The 15288-nt window shown below is 42.8% G+C and overlaps 1 protein-coding gene across 1 annotated transcript in view; it reads right to left on the bottom strand.

Moving 5' to 3' along the window:
* Nucleotides 1-13582, bottom strand: part of LOC126649536 (myelin-oligodendrocyte glycoprotein-like) — a 32226-nt gene extending 18644 nt beyond the window's left edge. The window contains exons 1-2 of the mRNA XM_050333771.1: nucleotides 13451-13582; nucleotides 10970-11116 (exon numbers count right to left, since the gene is read on the bottom strand). The gene's annotated coding sequence lies outside the window, so the exon portion shown is untranslated. The remainder of the gene's footprint in view (nucleotides 1-10969; nucleotides 11117-13450) is intronic.
* Nucleotides 13583-15288: the final 1706 nt, after the last annotated feature.

Genomic DNA, 15288 nt, shown 5'->3' with positions numbered 1-15288 from the left:
GGAACTGTTCATCATAAGACCTTGTAAACCTGGAACAAATCCTGGGGGCCAATAAATGAGTTTTAATGGGTTTACTGATGTCAGAGCTACTGAACCTAAAGGAGCTGGTCTCTGCCTGAGCTGGTCTCTCTAGGAGCATTGCTCTGTTAAATCAAAAGTGAAGGTGTCTAGCTTTTATTTGTGGTTTGTTTTCTTTTAATTCTTGTAAGCAGACCTGCAGCTACAGCTTGTGAGAACTTTTTGAGGAGGGAGGAACTGTTCATAGAACAACTTCTTCTGAGTAATTCACAGCATTTACCCAGTACCTTTGGTGTTCTAACAAAATATCTCTGATATTCCTGCAGGTTCTGATGGCACCTTTTGCTGTTCAAAGGAATAACAGATAAGCACAGTGAATGTAAATAACTAAGACAAGGAAAAGCCATTTCCTTCTCCAGGAGCCCGTCTTGGCCATAGTTGCACAGGGTAAAGCACAAGGTACTCATGGAATATTTTGTACAGTAAAAAGATGAAGTCCTAATGGTTCAAGGATTCATGAACCACCGACAAAAATGAGACAGAGTTGCCAAATATTGCAGGCTTAAACCTGACTCCTCCTCCCAAAGGAAATTGCCTTCCCAACCACTGTTTTTTGAAAGCACTTACTAAGCTGAAGCCCACACAGTCTTTTAAAGGTAACTGCTCTGGTATCAGAGCAAAAAGTTTCTGGTTGCATGGCTGTGTTGCACCCTTGGGAATGTTAAATCCAGTTAAATTCTGCCCATCAAAGATGGACACAAATAGGATCCTAAGCAGAAGCCCCTAAAAGCTCCTATAAGCTTGGTTTACTAAGCTGTAAATAATTGTTCCAAGCAGAGAACAGCCATACATAGAGTCAATGGGATGTGCATACACCAGAGTTATTTTGCCCAGGTGCTGGAAGACTGTAGACTATTGGCTTGATAGCTGAGGTGGGGTGGATGTATTTGTTGTCTGAAGGAAAGGCCTTGAACAGTCAATTTGTGTAAGCTGGAAAAAGAAGAGCAGGGATCATAAGCACTTCCTGCAGGCCCTCTACTCTGGAATGTTTCTCAACTTCTTAAAACTTTCAGATCTTCTTAATGTGTGGTTCAGATTTAGTTCAGCCAAATAGTTTTCTGTCTGAAGCACCCATCTCAAGCACTGTGTGCATGATTGGATCTTGTCTCATTCTTGTCCCACCAACAATTTCTGTTATCAGTGCAATAGCATTGCATTTTTCCCCCCAGTCTACAATCATGACCACACAGGGAGGTGCTGGCTGCTTTTCAAAGTAAAAAGCTTGGGGTTTGGAAGCACAGCAAGCTCTGTTCTTTTAAAGCACTCTGAAAGACCACTAGTGTTTGCCTCCTAGAGATGTTTCTGTTCAGAACCATGGCACAAGGAAGAGGTGGCATCCTCCCCTCTGCTCTCTCCTCACGACATTACCCTGTTCTTCCTGTGGCCATCTGTGTCTACAATTAATTTCCACGTGCTGACTGCTCTCTCCTTTGGGTGTATGTGGGGAACTTGTCTTTAGTTTACTCTTCCAAAGTGAAATAGTTCAGTTATAATGGAGCTCTGTTAGTGAATTGTCTCCTTTCCTCAAAGGGAGCTTAGCTCAGTTGTAGCCACGTAACCCTTTCAGCAGTTACTGTGCTGAATACCAGAGAGCACAATACTCGCCATCTGAAAGTAGGACACAGCTGAATGTGGGCTGGAGGTTTAATACTGGAAAGCAACCAGATGTTGTCAGGCTCATAAATGCTGCCCAGATGTCCTCTGTTGCAATAGCATCTGGTGGTCACTTGATAGAGGACAATAAGGTCATCCCAAAGGGCTTTGGTGGAGGTCACTTTAAATATGGCCCTGGGCAGAAACAAAGTACCTTGGCAGTGAGTCACTGGATCAACTTTGCACAACTCTTCTATAAAGGGAACTTTCTGGCTATGTAGGCAGGCTGCATCTACACCAGGGGAGCTGCTGGCACCTCTTTTCTGTAATTCAGAGTGCACCAAACTTATTCTTTCTCAGCACTAGAGATACCAAAGAGGACTTTTATATGCCTTTGCTGTTTCAAGCATGTTGGAAAGTAATGACTTGAAAAGAAAGAGGAGCAGCTTGTGCAAAACCACAAGATTTCATGCTGTGAAATATCAGCCTGGCCTCTTTGTGGTTCTACACTTTCAAGATAGGAAACCCCCTGTGAAAGTTTAGGTGAACTTAGTTTTACAGTTTGTTTTCAACTAGCCTCAAAGTGGAAGTTGAGGGTGTGAAGTGCACAGCCAAAATAAGGCTTGCAAATTCACCAGAGCATTGCACTGACCTTTCCCCAGGTGACTGTGCCCTTTCCAAAACAACAGCATTTAATTTGACCAGTGTTGTTGAGAAGTCTTGACAGTGCTCTAGGAGAAGCATCCCTTGTATGATATCTCCCTGCTCCCAACACACACGCTTATCTCCCTGGAATGCCTGCTCTTTCCTTTCCATTGGCTAACGCCCTGTAAAATACCTTCTGATGCTGTCTCTCACCAGGAATTTTTCCCTAGGATGATCCTAGCTGCTTCTGCAAGGGTGGAACAGGTAGCAGCTCCACTATTGTGAGCTCTGGGTAGCTGGAGGAGCCTGCTTGGTCGCTACAGTGCCTCTGACACAAAACTCTTCTGGCACAGCAACAGGTGCCTGTGGCACATCTGTTTTGGCACCCTTCAAACTCTGGACTGGAGCTGTGCACAAGTCACGGGGTTTTGCATCACACAGATAATAACTGTTCTTTGGAAATCCAGGAAGAATACTCCAGGGTTGGAGTATTGGAGTGAGTAGGTCTGTGCCACGGATTTTTTGGAAGCACTATTAAGTGCGTGTGTGTTGTACAGGAGCAAATTGCTCCTTGGCTGCATGATGTGCCTTGAAGTATAAAGGGCACAAAGATGTGCTGATTGTTCCAGCCATATCAAAAATCAAGGGGGGTGTGTGTGTGAGTGGAGATCTCTAATATCACCTTACAGCTTTGAATCTTTGTGTACCTTTTCTAGTAATTTCAGAGAACCAAGGTAATTTGTGAGGCCATCCAGAACTGAGCAGGTGGTTATCTCTGTTCACATATCCTACAGTCATGACACAAACTTTGAGAATTACAGTTGTGATAATTCTTAAACTATTTACACTCAAGCTCTTCTGACAGTCTCTGCTTTAGTGATCTCTTAAGGTGTATATATACCCAAATCAGAGACAAGATCTTGGCTTTCTGTCATATCATACACAGTGAGAACTGTAAACACCAGTGAACAGCCCTGTTTTCTCTGAGAGCAAGACATGTAAAATACCAGCTGGAGGAATTGTGTTTCTGTATGTGTGAGAGATCATTGATCGTCTTTGGGTTTCTCTAAGAACTCCTGATACACTTTTTAAAAATAATACTACCTCCCTTTATTCAGTTCTTGTAGAAAATGTTTAAAATCATAGGCCAAACACTTTATCCATGTGCAAGTACAGAGGCAGGACCATATCTGGCTATGTTCTCTGGCATCTTGTAGAACGCTGTGGATATTTTGTTAGGATGAAAAGAATGTCCATACTTGCACGTCTCAAAGTACTTGAGAGTGTTTTTCCACTACAGCAGCTGCTGCTAGATAAAACAGTGGATTTTCTGCTTTGCCATCAGAATCTAGGGAAGTAGACCCTTCCAGGGAGACGTCAAACAAAGCTGTATCTGTGAGGATTTTTGTCATTGCAATGAGCTAGTTTTAGTCTAGACAGATGTAGCAACTGAGTGAGTCTTCCTGCTACTGGGAAGAGATGTATTCCCTGAGCCACCCCTGTTCCCACAGCTGGACTGTCTGAATTCACATCCTCTCTTGACGCTAAAACTTCACGAAGATCCATCTTTTCAATGTGCCCAAAGCTTGAGTTCTGAGTGTTTGTGGTAACAGATGACAAGACTTGGGGCCTCAGAAATGACTAAGCTTGGAGTGAAAACTGTATAGAAACTTTCTGATTTGGAAAGGCGGGATTCCTTCTCCAATTTGTATTTGCTTACTGGTAAAAAGAGCTGATGCATTCAATGAGAAATTGAGTTGACTGAGCTTTGATGGGAGTGTGGCAATTACCTGCTGCTTACCCAGACTGCATCTTGAAACTTCAGCTGGGGAAATGGCGGGGGGAGGAGTGTTTGATGGGACTTGCTGTGCAACCTACTGCATCCCTGGCCCTCAAAGGAAAATGGATGTAATGCCCTCAGATGAGAAAGTACAAAGTGCTAATTGTCCTTGGGATGTCATTGTGCATAGTTTACTGGCAGCTGCCAAACGTCTTGGGGACTCATTATAATGCAGGCAAACAAAATATTTTGTTTGGATCTTTAGAGCGCTGTTGAGTGGCATTAAACGTTACAGCTGCCCTTTTTGCAGACACAATCGTCCATTGTTCGTGAGAATATGCAATGGAACAAGATCCTTTCTTTCTCCCCTTGCTGACACGTTTGTGGAAAGTTAACTAGTAATTATTAGGTGTGATTTGTCCTGTGCTTTAACTGATAGTTGTTGAACAAAGTAGTAGCCTATGGGTTCAACCAAGGGGAGAAATCATTTGTAGAAAGCACTCAAAATATGTTAAGTTTACATGACCTAGTTTTAAAGTGCTTCCTCAGAGCACTCATGGAAATCTTCTTTAGATGATTTCATGCTTGTAGTTCAAAGCCCTTACATTCCTGTCCTGTGACCAGATGGCCTTGTTAAATTTGTCTCTTTACAATGCCTCAGACTTTGAGGACCTCAGAGCTGACCTTGGCACTTCTAGGACTGTCTATTTAGAGGCCTGAATAAGAGTATTACATGTTGCTTTTTTAATCCTTCATTTGAGCTGTAAACAGTCATTTGAGGGTTAAGGCTGAACTGGCAGCTCAAGGACAGTGAACACCTTAGAACAGCTCTGAAGCAGATCACAGGTTTTAGAAATTGAAGCAACCCTATTTCTAAACAGTCATTCAGGGATGGCAAAATGTCTGAGCCTTGCAGTCTCCCGGGTTCTGGAGCCACCCAGGATGAAATATTTGCCTTTCACTGTACAGGGTAAGACAGGGGTATCTCTGACCTGCACCTTGCTGGTAGTGAGCCAATGGTGGCCTTTGCCATCACTGATGTCAACTCACTGAGCTCTGTTTCTTACAGCTGCTTCATCCTAAAATATCCCAAAATATCATGCACCATGGGCTGCAAATGCAAGGAGGATTGGAGCTGAAGTAGCACATTTACATCCCTTGTAGATGTAAATGTCCCCTTGACATGAAGGCTATTTCTGGGTGGAAACTCATTCATGCCTCACTCAACAGAAAATAACATTAAGGGAAAATGGGAACCAAGACAATAAAACTGAATTTTAATCAAGGCTATCCTAACTTAGATCCTTCTCTTGCTTTCTCTGATGTGTGGAGCGTGTCTGTAGTTGGACTGAGGCAGGGACACTCTTGCAACCGTGCCAAGCCAGCGGAGCTGCAGGGACTTAGACCAGCTTGTGCATGTCACTTTATATCTGAGCTGAGTTCATCACAACTTCAGCTGTGAGAGCAGTATTTGGAAAACACCTGTAATACAGTGGTTTCGTTCCACGGCCACTATGAAAATTGCAGCTGCAGTGAGGCTTTAGAAGGGTGAAATTAATTATGTAGAGGACAGTAGTGTCCCATGAGGAAATTCAAAGATCCCCCCCACAGACCTACCGTACAACCCTACTAGCTCTTTAATTAGGTACTTTGCTTTTTGGTTTAAGAATATTAAGCCTTCATCCAGCCACTTTGTGCTGCAGTGTCCTGGTGTCATAAAAGGGGCCTGTGCTCAGCAAGGCACTACTGCTTTCCTTGACATTAATAGATCCCAAATGTGGGTTGAAGCAATGTTTATGGAATTAAGCTTCCCCAGAGCATACTTATTGGATGGATGACAGCTCTAGTACAAATCAACACACTCTTTTCTACTTCATTCCTCTGTGGTGAGTGAAGAAATGGGGGAGGATGCAGTGAAATGTGTTATAGCATGGAGACTTAAATGAGACTTAGTGACAGATGAAATGCTGACCCCTGACTCTGTAGCTTGGCACAGCTCTTTCCCAGCCTGTCTTGTTAAGGAGACCTTTCCAGGAAAACCTTTTAGCCTTAAAGCTTTTAATTTCTCCTTCCCACCCCTCACTTTCCCAACAGGGGACTTACAAAGTAATAGAGATGCAACACAACATGGGAACCCCAGGGAAATTCCATTCCCATCCCCACATGTTGTTGCAGCCTTTCTTGTCAAGAAAAATTCTTTCCTCATCTCAAACAAACAAAATCTATCCATAAAAGAATATAAATTTTGCTGTAGGAGACAGTAGGAGCTCTTATAGATTCTACTCTATAGAACCTAGTAGAAAGGAGCATTAGATTCCTACAGGGTCATGCCCTGTGTTCAAAAATCTCTGAGCTATAACTCCAATGCTAACTATAGTTCTGCCAGCTGCAAGGAAAACTTGACTTGCACCCTGAGTTGTCAGAAACATTGCTATGGGTGAGGAGTGTGTGGGAGTGAATTAGCCATGGGATGGCCCTCACTGGATATATGGAAGACCTGGAAAAGTGGTGATACTCCTGCTTACCATCTCCTGTTACCTCTTGGGTTTCACAAATGCTTCTGGGCATCTTTTTTTCCTTTTTTTCCCCTCCTCACCATTGCTATTTGAGAGATATCCTTCTCTGGATAGTTAAATGCATTTGGGTAGGAGGAAATGGTCACCTTTCAGGAAGTAAGAGTCCACGGTAATGGAGAGAGTAAATGCAAACACAAACGTGGTTTTGGAGGAGGTCAGTGTTGTTTACACTCTTTGTGGTGGTGCAGAGAAAAAGACAACACCAGCTCCTCCAGGGCTGGATAACTGGAATATGTCCTGTTTCTGCAGATGTATTTAATAGTCAACTTGCATCTTGCAAGGATGCAGAAGGCACATACAGCAATTCCCTTTAGACCCTGTAAATCTCTCTTCAAAAGCTGGGCTGCCTCAACAAGAGAAATGTAGGGAATTCTGGATGCTTTTTCCTGATGTTAAAATAAATCAATACTCTTGAGAAATGATGATGAGAAGGATCTGCTTGGCTCTGGCTCTGATAACTCTCTAGCCATGGTCACAGCAATCATTGCTCTGGCAAGGCTACTGATAAAGGAGCTGAAAGCAAGTTTGGTTTTACAAAAAACTTATGATTCAGAACTTAAGCACATGGCAATTTACAATGTGGGAAGCTCAGACATTGAGAAGCCAGGGATGAAATGAAGATATCTCAAATGTGCTTAGTTGAGAAATACATTTGGACTCTTGTCTCAGTTTAAATGAGACAAGGGTCTTTTGCTGAGGATGAGTTATGAGAGAAGACACAAACTCCTCCTTCTAAGCAATTATAAATCCAAAATTAAGAGGCTCCGATTGAAGGAAAAACAAATTATGGAAAAGGAAAAATAACAGCCCTTTATTAAAAGGTATGTGTGTATTAACAGAAACACCAAAAAATCAAGTAAAACAACCACACAATACTCCTATACCCACAAATAATCCCCTTCAAAAACCAAACCAATAAACAGGCAAAGGGAAAAGTAAACAGTTCAATTTTACGCCCTTTGGTGCAATTCCAAACACAGTCAATAGGGGGCGCCGTTGGGTCACTGGAGATGCAGAACTTGTAATGTCCAGAGCCTGCCACCCGGGTATGCTGGAGAAACCAATCCAACCAAAAAAAGAACCCTCTTTCCCTTCCCACACACTGGGGAGAGGGGAAAGGGTCCAGACAATTTCACTCACTCTGGCTGGTCAAAAAACTGCTCTGCCCAGTTCTCTCTCTTTCTCTCTCTCTCTCTCTCTCTCAGGGGCTTTGTGCTCAGGGAAAATGGTGACAGGGAAAAAAAAAGCAAAAGAAAAACCTCCAGGGGAGGAAACAAAACAACAGCTCTTATCTGAGGAGAAAATCCAGGTGAGGCTCCAGGCTGGCTTGGCTGAGAGCAGAGAACCGAGACAGCACCCAGCCACCCCTCCCACCTTCTTCCAGCCACATAGGTAGCCCCCAACTCCTACCCCCTGTTGCCCAGGGGAAGAGAGAAAAAGGTAGAGTGCAACTCCTTATCTGCCCCATTTCTTAGGAGACTAATTTTGGGCCATCAGCTGTGGAGCTAGGTCTTCTGTGTCCTTAAGTGCTTACCTGATAGCTCTTAAGCAGGGGTAGGGGGGAAGGGGAAAAATTCTTGGAAAGGTTTCCCAGAACTAACCAAACCATGACATTATCCACCCCTAATTTTTTCCCTTTCCCATGCCACCATGCTCTATCAAATTAAGCTTTTTGAACTTCATACATACATACATTATTCTAAACTATGTACACATTCACAAATATATAGGTACAAATACGGATACAGAGTTATGGCCTGTTCACCCTAAGATAATACCTCCTTGAGGTATGCACCGGGTTTCTCCATCTTCTTGCATCACCCACCATGTGCAACCAGGTCCTTGGGCAAAAACAATTCCACAAATGGATTTGCCTTTACTCGAGGCAGGGTTAACCCAAAGTGTTTTACCTAACATACCTCTCATGTGAATCACTGGGACCTTGTCCCTGTCTACAGTGTGAAGGGACTCTGACTGGGCAGGGACGGCTCGATTGATGGAGCCTCTAGTGTTGACTAACCATGTAGCCTTTGCTAGGTGCTGATCCCAGTGTTTAAAAGTCCCTCCACCTAATGCTTTCAGGGTAGTCTTCCACAGTCCATTGCACCGTTCAACTTTCCCTGCAGCTGGGAAAGGTATGGTATGGGATAGAAATGGGAAAAAATCCAGGTGAGGCTCCTGGCTGGCTCGGCTGAGAGCAGAGAGCCGAGACAGCGAGACAGCACCCAGTCACCCCTCCCACCTTCTTCCAGCCACACAGGTAGCCCCCAACTCCTACCCCCTGTTGCCCAGGGGAGGAGAGAAAAAGGTGCAGTTCCTTATCTACCCCGTTTCCTAGGAGACTAATTTTGGGCCATCAACCATGGAGCTAGGTCTTTTGTGTCGTTAAGTGCTTACCTGATAGCTCTTAAGCAGGGGTAGGGGGAAGGGGAAAAATTCCTGGAAAGGTTTCCCAGAACTAAACAAATCATGACAACTCTACAGCTAAGTCTCTATAATGATAAACTAATGAGAGACAAAAAAAAAAAAAAATTAAGCGAATAGCAGCCTCCTTCATCTCACTGAGCTTAGTTTTTTTTCAGTAGCCTTGCAAGGAAATTATTAGTGAAATAAAATAATACAGAAAAGGGCACAATAATGTATGCACAAGGATATGTGAGAGAAAAATACCTGCCTGCAAATCTAAGCTATAGAAATAATTTTAAAAGTTAAACACCCCTTACTGTTCTCTAGATGAAAAATTCACCTGTCCATCCTCCCCACTCTTTCATAAAGTTGCATTCTTCAACTACAGCAAGGAAAAGCTAAATTACACCCCTCACTAGTACTCCTTGTTTGCAGAAAAAAAGTGGATTTGGAGTGAAACTTTGGGTATGAGAAGCTCAGCATGACCTGACAATGTGCATCTGCAACCCAGAAAGCCAACTGTGCCCTGGTAGATTGAGGAAGGGGATTCTGCCTCTTTCATGAGACCCCACCTGTAGTGTTGTGTCCAACTTTAGGGTCCCCAGTGTAAGGAAAATGTGGACCTTCTGGGTTCAGAGGATTCTATGAAGATGGTCAGAGGGCTGGAGCCCCTCTCCTGTGCAGGCAGATTGAGAGAGTTGGGGTTGTTCAGCCTGGAGAAGAGAAGGCTCCAGGGAGACCTCAGAGTGCCTTCCAGAATGTAAAGGGGACTTACACAAAGGCTGGAGAGGGACTTTTCACAAGGGCATGTAGTGATAGGACCACGGGGAATGGTCTTAAGCTGAAGGAGGATAGGTTTAGGTTAGACATTAGGAAGAAATTCTTCACTGTGATGGTGGTGAGGCACTCAAATTGGGCACCTTGAGAAACTGTGGATGCCCCATCTCTGGAAGTGTTCAAGACCATTTTGCATGGGACTCTAAACAACCTGATCTAGTGAATTGGCCATTGAAAGAGGGTTGGAATGAGATGATCTTTAAGGTCCCTTCCAACCCAAACCGTTCTATAAAAAGCAGCTGAGAGAACAACTAAATCTGGAATTAGCTACTGCCATAACATGATTTTTTTTTTAGTGATGCTGAAGATGACTGTGATTTTATTTGTACAGGACTCCACGTAAGCAGGAGGGAAAACTTAAAGAGGAAAACACTCCAACAAAACCAAAAACTTACTATCAAAACTAACCTTTCCCTACTTCTAGTAACAGACCCAACTGAAAACCCAGTTCTGGTTTGCCTCTTCTGTAAACCAACCTGCCTTTGGCCAGCTCTGAGCAGCCAAGGGTGCCTGCCCAGCCCTGTGCTGATCTGAGCTCTTGTCCCAGGTCAGGAGCAGCCAAATCCTGCGAAGCATACTGAGGAGCTGCAATTTGTACATTCCCATCAGCACAGGGAATTCATGCCCGGGCAATGTTACACTAGGACAGTGGCACTTCTCCAGACCTTGTTAGGACAGGCACCTCTGTACCACACACTGCTCTGTGATTAGGATGTGCCTGAAGGCATTGAGGTGCTGTTTTAAAAACATCTGAGCAGATGTGAAGTGAAATCAGTGACTGGAATTTAAAAACGTATGAGCGGATGTGAACTGAAATCAATGACTGGAAGTCTCCCAGGCTCAGGTTGCTTTGAAAACCTGACTGCAAGTACATTCACAGTGAATACACATCCCCACATGCCTCTGAAAGTTGTCAGTGTTCAGTGAGATACTTCACTGACTCTATATTCACATCCTATATGTGTGTGTATATTTAATGGACCGTAACAGAAAAACATTTTGTTGCTCAGAGGACATTTCATAGTTTTTCCTTCCTTCCCTTTCTGTCTCTTACCTGTGGAAACAAAGCTCAGTCACTGTCATGTGCATGCAGCGCCCTGTCACCTGGACTCCCACCTTCTGTGGATGTTTAGGAATGCTCAGCTTCCATAGGAGACTTAAGGAACTCTTACAGCTTTCTTGTCTGGAGTGGGAGGGAAGGCTGTAACACAGTTCAGAAAAGGGACGTGAGAGGGGTGTGAGAGACAGAAACCAGCTCTAAGGATTCTTAAGTACTTACCATGGAAGCATAGAATGGGTTGGAAGTGACACTTAAGGCTCTCCCAATGCCAATTCCCCCTGGCATGGGACAACTTCCACCAGACCAGGTTGCTCAATGCCCCATCCAACCTGGCCTGGATGCTTCCAGGGATGGGGCAGCCACTACATCTCTGAGCAACCCATTCCAGGGCCTCACCACAGTCACATTAAAGAATTTCTTCCTTATATGCAATCCAAATCACCATTTTTTGATTTAAAATCATCGTCCCTTGTCCTGTCACTACAGGGCCTTGTAAAAAGTCTGTTTCTTTTAAACCCCCTTTAAGCATTGAAAGGCCATGCTAAGGTCTCCCTGGAGTCTTCTCCAGGCTGAACAACCTCAACTCTCTCAGCCTGTCTCCAGAGGAAAGGTGTTCCTGTACTGACCATTTTTGTGGACCTCTTCTGGATCTGCTACAACAGGTCCACGTCTGCCTTGTGCTAGCAGTAAGCTGTAGATGCCATTTGCAATGACAAGGTGGGGAAAAGCCAACAAGCCCCCTAAAGAGTTGACTGTACCTGTGTGTATGTGGGGTTTGGTGGTGGTAATTTGTTTGGTTTTGCTTTGTTTTTCTGAACAATATATAGGCTTTTTCTTTTGCAGAGTCTTCCCTAGCAGACAAAATCTGCAGAACTGGTGACTGTTCTACCAAAGGATCAGTCTCTTGAATGTGGTTTATACACTCATGCAATCTTATTTTAGGGCTTTCATAACTTTTGTAATGCTCATCTTGGTAAATATTTCAATAATCTGGTCTTTGTTGCAAGAAGAGGGCTCAATGAAAATTTCCTACCACCTCCTCTTCCTTTCCAGAAATACGTAAATAATTCCTCGAGAATGAAATATCTGTGCTGATCTCTGCCTCTACATTACTTACACTTGTGTTGTCAAGTTAAAATAATGACAAGCTTTCTGATTGAATGAGAACTGAAATCTGTAGCTATGTCATTTCCCTCCTTACCCAGGATTTGGTTTTAATCAACTGGTGAAATGCTTCTGTTTAGCTTTCAAAAAGGAAAACTGTCTGTCATGAGGTGGCTCTTGAGAGGCCTGAGTTCACATGGAGGTGTGAGAATTTGGGCTTTGTGGCGTCAGTCGCTCTGTACTTTTCCAAAGTGTCTCTCTCCCACCTTCCTCTCTCCCTGCATTACCTTGGTGGGTACAGTTCTTTCTAAGGGAAGGGATGAGCTATCAAGAATAAAAACAGATTTTAAAATTGGAAAGCTGTCTTAAACACCCTGCTGTAGGGACTGGTGACTGTGTAGCTTTTGTAGGGGGCTTTTGTTTGTTGGTTTGTTTTTTATTTTTTAATTCATCTAATATAAATCTTCCATCAAAACTCGAAGGCAGCGAGTTTGTCTGAAACCCACTTGTGCAACAGTATTTTGTTCTTTTCTTTTTTAAAGTCCACCAGCAGTTGTAACTGAAACCAGGGTGACCTGTGACTTAGGAAAACCCTGCTATGCAGTTGCTTTCCCTTTTTCTTGTCTTTTCACTCTTACACTTGACTTCTTCTCTAGCTGCAGACTGCACCTCGGGTTGTGATTGTGTGTGTACCCTGGGGACCCCTTACCTTCCTTGCACGGGGTTTTTGAGCTGCTATTGCACACTGTCAGTTTCTAAACAGTGACCATTCAGGACCTGAGAAGTTCTGTAGGGCTTCCTTTTTAGTGTGACTAATATGCTGAATGTCTTGAGCCTTTTTTTTTTCTTGCCCAAATGACATTTTGAGGCAGTAACTGGGATTTGATTATTCTCAGCCAGTTCATTCTCTGAACTTCACTACTAAACCGAAACTCCCCAGGCAGCCACTTCTGTCCATGTTTCACATTAATGACTAAAGATAAACAAAAACATTAAAGAGCAGAAATAAAGGCAAAACTGTATTGTAAATTAGTTTAAAATGCCTTTTGTTTTAGTGGTAGCCTTAGCCTCACTTCTCATTTTGCAGTCTAAGCACACCCCAGCTGGCAGCCAGTGCAGGAGAGTGGAGCTACGGAGCTGAAACGTTTTAACTGGGAAACCCCTCAAACTGTATTTTTTTCCGCTTCAGCAAACCGTCACTTATGAAAAAGGAAAAAATAAAATAAACAAGCCAAACCCAGATTGTTTCTTTTTCGTTTTTCCCATGTCTACATCATTTGAAGTGACTTCACAAGACCTTAGCCAAAAAGCCCTGATACTGCAGCTCTAGCACTCAGTAGAACAAGACAGAAAACGTGGTCTCTTGCTTACCTCTGGAATCTCTCAGTATCCTTTCTGCATGTGCTGAGATCCAAACGTGCTGCTGAGAGCCACTTCTGCCTTGAATGAGGAAGTGCAGGAGCGGGGCAGGATGTGGAGCAGTGACTCAGATACCGAGGGGTTGTGTTTCTCGAGACTAGCTGAGGAATAAAAGGAATTATTACAGAGGACTTATTGTGTTCAGCTGACGTAAGGACTTGATTTACCAATAGTAAAAGCTCAAGAAAACTTAACGTTTCACCTTTCATCTTTTCGCAAACTTTATCTGCTTGGGATAATGCAATGCTCAGATGTTGCATGCTTTTCTAGGAGGACTGCCTACCTTTTAGTCCTATAAAATGTATGTCCTTTGTTAATAAGCATTTCTTTCCATGAATGTGCTACTTGAAGATGTTCAGAATAAGGATTTTGCTAATGTCTCTGAAACAGCTCTTGCTTCTTAGCTTAAGCAGGCACTTGAGACTTTGCTTGATTCATTCTATTAAGAACAGAAACTGATTAAAACCCCCTTATATTCTTACAATTAGTTTTGACTCACATCCATGTATTTAGCTTCCTATACAGCTGAACACAGAGGCTACCGCTTTCAGTTTCTAAGCCTGCCTTTCCAAGCTCTACAGCATCAAAAAAAGCTCTGTTTCTTTTATTTGCTCTGCAGTCAGGCACTGTTGCTTCCTTGGCTCTCTGCTTTTGATGTGCAGGTACTGAGCAATGTTTACCCCTTATGTTTTCAGCCAGCCATGGTAGAAGCCTTTCTCTTTCTCCTTAAGAGAGCTTTTGCATCTCAGTGAGCTGTGGACTTGGATGGTGGGTGTCTGGCATGTTCTGATACAGCATTTTGTAAAGAAATTTAAGTTTTTCTTTCTATGGGCATTTGCAAGCAAGGGCATTGCAAGGGCGTAGTCGCATAATTGCACAATTCAGCACTTGCAGGAAAATATATTTGATTAAATTTGTTCAACTCTTGTATTTAAAATACCAGTGTTTGTGTAGTCTCTTGCATTGAACAGAATCCTTCTGTAATCTCCCTTTGTTTGCTTTATAAGTGCAAGCACACACTTCTTAATGCACTGTTAGTGTTGAACTTTACATTATATAAACACGCCATAAAAGGCATACCCACTGATTTAAAATAATTAAATTATTATTAGAAAGTATTAAATAATAGTAATTATCAAAATGAAATAATAATATTGTAATCACTGTTCTCATTACTCTCAAGTCCTCTGCTTGGGTGAAGCAGAGTGCTAGTTAATCATGCTGGATGAATTTAAATATTAGTATGGAACACTCATACAAAAAAATTGCTTAAACTTCAAAATGTCTGATTTTTTTTTTTTTTAAATTAAGCTAGAAGTTAAGTAATTGAAGAAAGTCTAGAAAATCGTTTCACTGTGACAGAAAATCAACAAAACCACCCAGGCTCCTCTTAATGATTTGAAAGGTAGCACTCGATAAATCAGTCAGCTTCATGGTAGTAGCAATACACAGTTTCTCCCTCAACTGATGTTGTAATGGAATTCCTCATTCTCTCCTGTGACAGTGATGATCCTGAATATTCACTTTGGAAAGCTTTGAATGCCTGATGCAACTCACATTAGATGAGTGGTTAGACAGAGTAGAGGAAAATACATATGAGTTTGTAGAAGTTATTTTTTGGTTTAGCACTGAAGCACAAAAGTGGAAGGCTTCCAAGACTAGAATTCCCAAAGAAGGACCAAAAATGGCTATGGCTGTACTATTGAATGAAAAAGAAGTATTGGTGCTCTTCTGAAAGCTACTCTTCAAAAAGATCCTACTCCTAACCCTGCTCTGAGAACTTCTCTCAC

This window comes from Myiozetetes cayanensis, unplaced genomic scaffold, assembly GCF_022539395.1.
Source record: "Myiozetetes cayanensis isolate MyiCay16 unplaced genomic scaffold, myiCay2020 scf5-8, whole genome shotgun sequence".
In the NCBI taxonomy this organism is placed as follows: domain Eukaryota; kingdom Metazoa; phylum Chordata; class Aves; order Passeriformes; family Tyrannidae; genus Myiozetetes; species Myiozetetes cayanensis.
The sequence above is the reverse complement of the archived record's forward strand: the minus strand, read 5'-3'. Positions and strand labels throughout refer to the sequence as shown.